The sequence below is a fragment of the Otolemur garnettii genome, unplaced genomic scaffold (assembly GCF_000181295.1).
Source record: "Otolemur garnettii isolate 467f Iridium unplaced genomic scaffold, OtoGar3 scaffold00188, whole genome shotgun sequence".
Lineage (NCBI taxonomy): Eukaryota > Metazoa > Chordata > Mammalia > Primates > Galagidae > Otolemur > Otolemur garnettii.
In genome coordinates this window covers 1,559,377-1,567,648 of record NW_003852583.1, presented here as the reverse complement: position 1 = coordinate 1,567,648, position 8,272 = coordinate 1,559,377, and the positions used below count along the sequence as shown (strand labels likewise).

General features: G+C 49.3%; 1 protein-coding gene and 1 non-coding gene across 2 annotated transcripts in view; one reads left to right on the top strand and one right to left on the bottom strand.

The window, feature by feature from the left end:
- ADAMTS16 (ADAM metallopeptidase with thrombospondin type 1 motif 16) overlaps nt 1-8,272 on the bottom strand; it is a 131,327-nt gene that overhangs the window by 32,984 nt on the left and 90,071 nt on the right. The gene's annotated exons all lie outside the window — the stretch shown is intronic.
- LOC111721826 lies at nt 523-629 on the top strand. Its single transcript, XR_002770838.1, has one exon. It is a non-coding gene; the product is annotated as a U6 spliceosomal RNA (small nuclear RNA).

The following is an 8,272-nucleotide window of genomic DNA, read 5'->3' as shown; positions in this document are numbered from 1 at the left end:
AAAAGAAAAATGAAACTAGTTTTCTTACCCCTTAGGGAAGTGTTCTCTGTTTGGGGGTCCTGTTTCTGGGGTCAGCACCCCAGGTGCAGGTGCAGATGCCCCACTGTGCTAGTCAGGGCCCTGCCCTGGAGCCCTGGGCCTGTCCTCCCCAAGACCGTCCACATGTCACGTGTGTCACGTGTGTCTCCTGTGTGCTGTCTGCAGCCTCACACCAAACTCCGCCTAAGACTCCTGAAAGAATGCACGTGGAAAGTGCTAGCAAAATACCTACTTGATCTGAAAATGGTTTAAGCTCCAGTTTAAGGTCATCATAGTTCACTTAGCGTTTTGTATAAATGACTTACTTCTAAGAGTTTTAAGATGTGTCATTAATCTTGGATATTTCAGAAGTTATACTAATGTATAGTGTGGGCTCTTTTATTTATGTTGACCAGAAAGCAGTGGTGTCACAGAAGGATAATCTATCACGAAAAAGAATAAAAGGGATTCTGCCAGTTCTACAAATACATTCGGAAATGGCAGGTGCTGGCTCCGGCAGCACATTTACTAAAATTGGAACGATACCGAGAAGATTGGCATGGCCCCTGCGCAAGGATGACATGCAAATTCATGAAGTGTTCCATGTTTTTGCCCATATACCAGGGTGGCAGGTTCAAGCCTGGCCCCGGCCAAAACTACAAAAAAAAAAAAAGAAATAAAGAAAGAAAAAAAGAAAGAAAATGGCAAGGCATCAAACACTCGGATACGAAGAGAAGACATGATCAGCAGACACACATGAACTGGTGGGCCTGAGTCCAGACGTAACAGAACCAATCTTCATACACAAGATTATGCTTATGCACAAAAGATACATTCTTGACTCGACAAAATCAAAATCCAGCAGAACACTATTTACTCACACACAGAAAACCTAATGACACAGTTAAAAATAAAAAGAATTAAGAAATGTCAACCAGGCCGCTAAAAAATACAAGCCGAAGCTGGTACCGTAATGTTAATTTCAGACAAAATGGACTCTGATTGGAAAGCAACATCAGACAGAAGGATGCCATTACCTGATACTCACAACAATTCAGGCGTAAACTGGGAACCTGTCTAACAGCATTCAGTGGAAGTTTAAATTATAAAGTAGAATTAGCGAAGAAATTGAAAATAACCAATCTGAATGAGATTTTAATAAACTTGGAAACATATACGAAATAGATAAAATTTAAACTTAACAAATTCAAATAAACAACTAAGGAATTTGATCTAATTGTCATACAAATTACCTTACTCAGAACACACATTTCTTTATTCCCATGGGAAATATTTAGAAAAAGTCCTGTCCCTCAGCCACAGAGGAAGTCTCAAAAATGCCAAAAATGAGATAATTTTAACTCTTCTTTTGATCTCAATATATGGACATTTGAAATAATAGAAAAATTATCCTGCAGCTTCCATACATGTGGAAATGCAGAATCACTCTTCCAAATGGTTCATGGATCAGGGAATAAAGCAAGAGTCCTTAATTGTTGTCTAAAAACAACTTACTGTGGCCTCCCTCACAGAAAAAGTCCTGATTCTGAATGACGCTTCTGCTTTTCAGTTTTCAAAAAATGCTTCAGAAAGCACTTAGTATTACACGTTCACTGATGCTGTGAGAACGGATATTTATAATTTCCTTTATCTATCATCTACCTGCTTTATATCCCTATTCTAAAGTATTAGAAGCACATGCCATGGTTGGAATTCCTGGAGGACAATTATGCTGAGTGTGGGGGAACTTGGCTGATTTTAGAGTCAATTGCAATGAGGCCCGGAGACCAGAATAATGAAATTATTATTAAAGTTTTAATTATTTAGCCCAAATAACCCTCCAAGTTTCCTGAAAAGCAGTATTTCTAAGTTCCCAAGGTATCTTTCTGCCTTCACTCATATAGCTAAAAGGTTATATATGTATAAAAAAAATCCTGAAAATATACTAAGGATAAAGCAACCAGGACGTCCTTGAATAGGTGACTGGATAACTGGCCTCCAGACAATGGTCTATTATTCAGGGCTAAGCAGAAATGAGCTATAAAAAGACACAGGAGTGTCCCCAAATGCCTGTCACTGAAAGAAGTCAGCCTGGGAAGGCTACACACCCTGTGATTCCAACAATACAGTGTTCTGGAATTTACACTATGGAGACAGTTACAGCCCAGTGGCTGTGGGGTGGGGGAGCTGGGCAGGTGAAGCACCAAGGATTTTGAGGGCAGTGACACTGCTCTGAGTGGCAGTGCATGTGGATACTTGTCACCACACATTTGTCAAAGCCCATGCAATGTGTGGTACCAAGAACAAGCCGTCCCATACATGATGGACTCTGGGCAAAGGTGACTTGTCACCAACTGTAACACATGGACATCTGGGGGGGGGGAGGTGTTGATGGGGGCAGTGTTTGGGCCCAAGAAGTATATGGGGACTCTCTGTACTTTCTGCTCAACTTTGCTATGAATCTAAAGCTTCTGGGTAAAAAATAGTGTTTAAAAAGAAGTAAATAAATAACAGAATCACACGTGCCCTAAAACAAAACAAAGAAAAAGAAACAAGTATACAAATCATGAAGTATAAAATATTTTACAAAAACACACACAGAAACTCCTAAGTGTGAGAAGCCACATTTGCATCCAGCAAAGGATGGTCTACGGCCCTGCTCCTTCTGCCAGGATGTCTGTGGCGGCCCTTCAGTAACGTAGGAAAGCAGTCAAAGTCGTCAGGCTCTGGGGCTTAGTCTGTCTGCACCTGTTCCTGTCAGTAGAGGTGCGTGTTAGCAACGTCTGCACCTGTGTAAATACTTTGCAGATTCACTGTGTGTGTGTGTGCAGTGACGTTCCTCTCAGGAGAGACACAGCAGGACACTGTCTTTCATACCTGGGATTGCTACCTGATCAGGGGATGGCACACCGTAGCTGAAAAGCTCCCTGAAGACCTTCCTTTTTGAGATGCCACCGTAATTCTGGTGTCCCTGATTAAATGGAGAAGGTTTGGATGCCCCTTCACTGGGGGATGGTGGTAGGGACAGGCCATCCAAGGGAGAGGAGGGTCCCTCAGGGTTTCACTCCCTGTAGCTGTGCTCCCTCCCAGCACAAAAAGGGGGACCACTGGGACCTGGAGAAGGACCTGGAACAGTTCTACCAGTTCCTCCTCATGGTTACGCAATTCACCTGCAAGTGTGCTAGCCCAGCGCCCAGCAGCCCTGAGCAAAAGAAAGGACGAGCAGGAAAGTGCCACTCACTGTCCTCTGTGGCTCTCAGCAGGGGTCCGATGTCACTGTGGGACAGCTTCAAGAGGAATGGGTATAAAGCTGATTTGCTAAAACTGGAAGCATTCCAATACAATCCCCCGAGTTCCAGAAAACCTGTTGACATAGCAGCAGGGCTATGGGGGTACTGGCTACCCTTTGTAGAACCCTGCAAAGACCGCATGAGCTGGGCTTCTTCTAGCCTGGGGCGGGTGGGGCTGTGAGGCCTCATGCAGGGCCATCCTGACAGGTGCACACGCTCAGTTATGTGGGTGACCAGATGACCCAACTGTGCACAGCCACGCTTCTGTGAGTAAAACCCTGTCCTGTGTAGATCCTGCCTAAGGAACCAGGCTTCCTTCTGTTCCCTTGGCAACCCGTATACTAGCAGGTGCTCATTATTTTCAAGGCTCACATCTAAAAGAGACCAGAGACAAAAAATGTCAAAGAAGATGCCACTCTTCCCGTTCCTGTTGCTGAGAGTGTGAGCGCCTCCCTGAAGGAGAGCCCTGGCGACAGGGCGGCTGTGCTCAGCTGTACCCTCCGTTTCTGCAGCTTGTAGGCGTGGGGACATGGTTACTGCGCTGCACACCTTGGTTGTAAAAGGAACAGCTCTGCTAACAGGTTTGTAGGAAACCACCAAGGTATAGGCAGTTAACCACCTGGATACCGAGTGGAGGTGGCCTCCACTTTTATGGACTCCTAAGAGGAAAAACGAAGCATATGGTCCGGCTGTGGTTTACTCAGACTCTTACTCTGCACTCCTAGAAAAATACTGAGAAGGGAGGAAAAGCGTCCCGTGACCATCATCTGGAAGCAATTCCTCTGGAAACTTCCATCCACTGTCCAGGGAAGTATTTATGCTTAGAAAACTAGAGAGTTAAGATAAATAATGCCAAGAGCCCCTCCATTCAGATAAGCCCAAGAGCATAAAGGAAGTGAATACTTGTGTGATTTATAATTCATGTTTCAGAACCAAGTGATAAAAACGCTTGATTCAAGCGAAAATGCAGATGGAGGCGGGAGAGCCGTGGGAGGGCACGCCCTTGTCTGCCGCATGGACGGTGCAGGGGCCCCCCCTGAGGAGCAGCGGGAGTGTGGGGGGCAAAACTGGCTGCCTCCAGCCTAGAGGGGTGGTTCAGAATTATTTCACCAGGATGCTCCTGCTAGCTGAAGCCGTGTGGATATTTTAAGAGCTTCCTCCAGCCAGGAGACTCATGGTTTCTGACAGCCTATACCCTGCGGACAGGTGTGACTCAGGGTGCCCATCCTCCTAACCACCCAGTAGCATTACAGGAATCCAACGTGAGGAGCTGGAGACGCTACTCAGGCCACTTGTCCAGCAGGGCAGGTTTCCCTTTTCAGTGAATTAAAAATGAGAAGGCTGTGGATGAAGATGTCAAACTGAGGCTTCCACTTCCCAATCTTTTCGGGGCCCTCCTGAAAGTTAAACATGAAACACGCCCCCTGCCCCCTACGGAAACTTGACACTGAAGTCAGCCACAGCCGCAGCTCTGGGGAGGGACGAGCACTTTGTACATGCTCGGCATGGGGACTTCAGCCCTGCCAGGCTGCTTAGAGCAGAGCTAGAGATGAGCACCGTGGCCACAGAAGCTTCACAGGGGACAGGGTCAGACAGGAAAGAGACACACTTTCCTCATTGGAAGATTGGAACCTGAGTTTTCTGTTCACTTAATCAGGAACAAAATATTGTCAGTATCCTGGACAAGACAGAAATAGGTTTTCTATTTCTGAGGAAAAACAAAGCAACATTGGAAATTAAAGTCTATGCTCCCAAGTCAATTGCTAAAATAAAATAATAAAATAAACCCCTAATTCACAAGGATCAGTCTATGTAATGCAAGTCCATTACTGTATGTTTCATCATTGACAGTTTTGCTTCACAGACTAAATAAATAACTGGTGTGAATTTGTTTCTCCTTTTTGCCCAAAAAGTGTTTGTTGCATCCGAGAGCTTGTTATGTGGACTCCCCACCTCCCCTGAGGGCAGGTGCTGCTGCTGCCCGGGTCACAGTCCGGGTGGGGAAGGCGGGGTTGGGCCCTGGTAGGTGGGCAGTCAGCACCATGGCCCACAGTTTTCAACAGGCACGAGGCCGCCACCCACACCCTGTTGTCCCTGTCTGGCTCATGAACACAGCCCACGTCCACACAGTTACCTCATGAAAAGAACTTTGATGAGGAGCTGGGAGAGTGGCCCCGGAGATCTTGTTCTGCTCTAAGATAGGAACCCACTAAGCCCCACTTGTGATCAGGCTGCTGCTACTTGCTGGGGACAGAACAAGAAAAGGGGAGACCCCCTCGTCCTCCTTAAGACCCTCCCAGCTAGGAAAGGACACTGGGTCCACAGAGAGGCTGCTGCATTATCTCAAAGTTTTCTCTCTCAGGGGACAGAGCAAACATTATAAAATGTGAGATAAACATATTTCTATCTCAGGGGTGGCACAAGATCTCCCAGGGCGGCCCCTCACAGCTCCCTCGTCAGAGATCTTTTGGGGGGTGGCCGAGTGGGTGGGGGCTGTGTTCATGGACCAGAGAGGGACAACGGCATATGGGAGGGGCCTCGCCCCTGGTGAAATGGCCTGACAATAATCTTTCGATCTGACCTGGGTGAATTTGGGGCAGCCTCAGTCTAACGATTTCTACATGCTTGTCAGGACACACCAATGCCAACATCCCTTGACTGACTCTTTGCCGCTGAATTGAGCCTTTTTCTGAGCACACAATGTCCTAGTCAGAACTTGCTGAACTGCACACGAGTTTGGCATAGACAGCAGGACATGGAGGATACTGGGGTGTCTTTGGCTCTAGATCCCTCCAGGCCAGAAAGAAAAACCACGAGAGGTAGAGGCAGAGGGGCCTCGGGGAAGTGACACTCATCAGTACAGGCCAGAAAGGAGACTTACAGGAAAAGTAGTACATGTGGAGGCTTTTCTAGAACCATCAGGGCCATCTGCCTACTGTGAGGGGAGGGGAGGCAGAGCACAGGGGCACAGGTGCCGGGGCAGGCCGGCTACTGGGGCAGGCGGCTGCCACTGAGGCACTGCATGGGGCTGGGAGAGGGAAGAAGGCTGGAGGGGACCAGGGATGATGTGAAACACGGGCCTGGACAGGGAAGCAGATGAGCCAAGCCCTCGGGTGGCCCTGTAAGATCACGGCCACACTTTCAGAGTGAGAACGTGGGACTTTGGGTGCAGCATGTCCCTACCAAGCTCCACGTGCAGAGTGGGCCAGGGTGGGGGCAGCCAGGCTGGGCTGTCGGGAGACAGTAACAGCAGTGGAAGTGGAGAAGGGCAAGGCGGTTAAGGGGCTGGGGAGGGAGAGGTGACTCAGGGGTTCTGGACAGTGAGGTGGAGGAGACAGCTTCCCATCGGGACCAAGGACATCTGCAGAGTGGTTCTTGGAGCACAAGTCCTGTGTGCCAAGGGTCACAGGTGGTTCAGGGTGGTCAGGATGGGAGTGTCACCAGCGAGGTGTGTGTGACCTTGGAGAGTGGCTTAACTCACCAGTGCAGACCCAGTGGCCACAGTGTAAATGAGGGAGGTGGCAGACCTTGTCCTGTGCAGTTGGGCTGGCAGCAGCTGAGGGCAGGGGGAAGACAGTTCTTCCCCAGGAGGTCACAGGGACTCGGACCACTCTGTCTTGTTATCCAGTCATCAGCAATGCTGCCCCTGCCCACGGGCCCTGCTGCAGCCCCCTGGAGATGTGAGGAGGAAGAGGAAGGGCAGCTGTCTTTTCAGGGCCTGCCAGTGGCACATGCTGTCATCCCTTGGCCAGACAAAGATGGGAGGATGGAAAGTGATGTCCAGTAGGGCATCTGAGAGACGATATGTGAGTGGGGGAGGCACTCCTATTAACCAAGACGAGGAGGAGAACGGACCAGAGGGTCCCCTCTTGACTGTTACCGCTGGTGGCAGGAGCCAGAGATGAATCAGGGAGAAAAGATCAAGGAAGTGAGGGACAGCAGAGTGGCACATGTGGAGGGTGACACTCCCGTGGAGGGTGACGCCAACACAACCAGCTCAGCAGCAGCTGTGTGACCAGGCCTCTTTGGGCTCTTGGTCTGTAATCCCACCGTGAGTCCAGAGTCCTGCAAACCCTCTTGCCCCTGTGCCCCTTCCAAGGCAGCCCATGGCCAGGTTGGTGTGATGAGGATACTTTATGTGAGAGACGTGGAGAACATACACTGGTTTGGGTGTGTTAAGGTGTGGTGGACACAAGCAGATGCTGTGACTTTGGGCAGCGCCCTGTCTCCCAGTGGTTGTGTTCCCAACAGGACTTCCCCAGAGCCTCCCGCAGGGTGGGGTCCCAGAGCTTCACAGTGGAGACCTGCAGTGTGTTCCCAACGGGACTTCCCCAGAGCCTCCCCCAGGGCGTGGGTCCCAGAGCTTCACAGTCGCGACTGCATGTATTTTCTTTTTGTCATCTTACATCTTGGGAAACTGAGGCACAAAGAGATGAAACCTTTTTCCCAAGTCTGTATCACTAGCCTGGAGCTTCCTCACCTGCCCTAGTGGGACCCTGGTTCATCCCTGTGTCCTATGAGTGCTACTGAGGTTCCTTCTCACCTGCCCCTCCCCACCTCCCAGGGCTATGTTAGAGGGAAACAAGGTCAGGTTCCAAAGAGATTACTGCACATAATAAGTCTAAAAACTCACATCAGGAACAATCATTTATCTAAACGGACCTAAGAGATGTCGATGACAGGTGAGCGTGATGGCTGAGGGCGGGGCAGTGTCACCTGACCGTGCCAGGTTTATTAGATGTCCCTTACTGACATGGGGTAATGAGGGAGACCATGCACAGGACAGGACAGTGTCCCTTGGGAATGGGCCAGAGAACCCAGAAGCAGCAAGGGACACTGAAGGGAGGCCCTGCACCTCCTGCCAAGCACTGTTCACATCAGGTTTGGTGAAAAGCACATCTGGTGGCACCAGAAAGAGGGGGTGCAGTAGAGCAGGGCTCCCTCTCCACCAGCCTGGGTGGCAC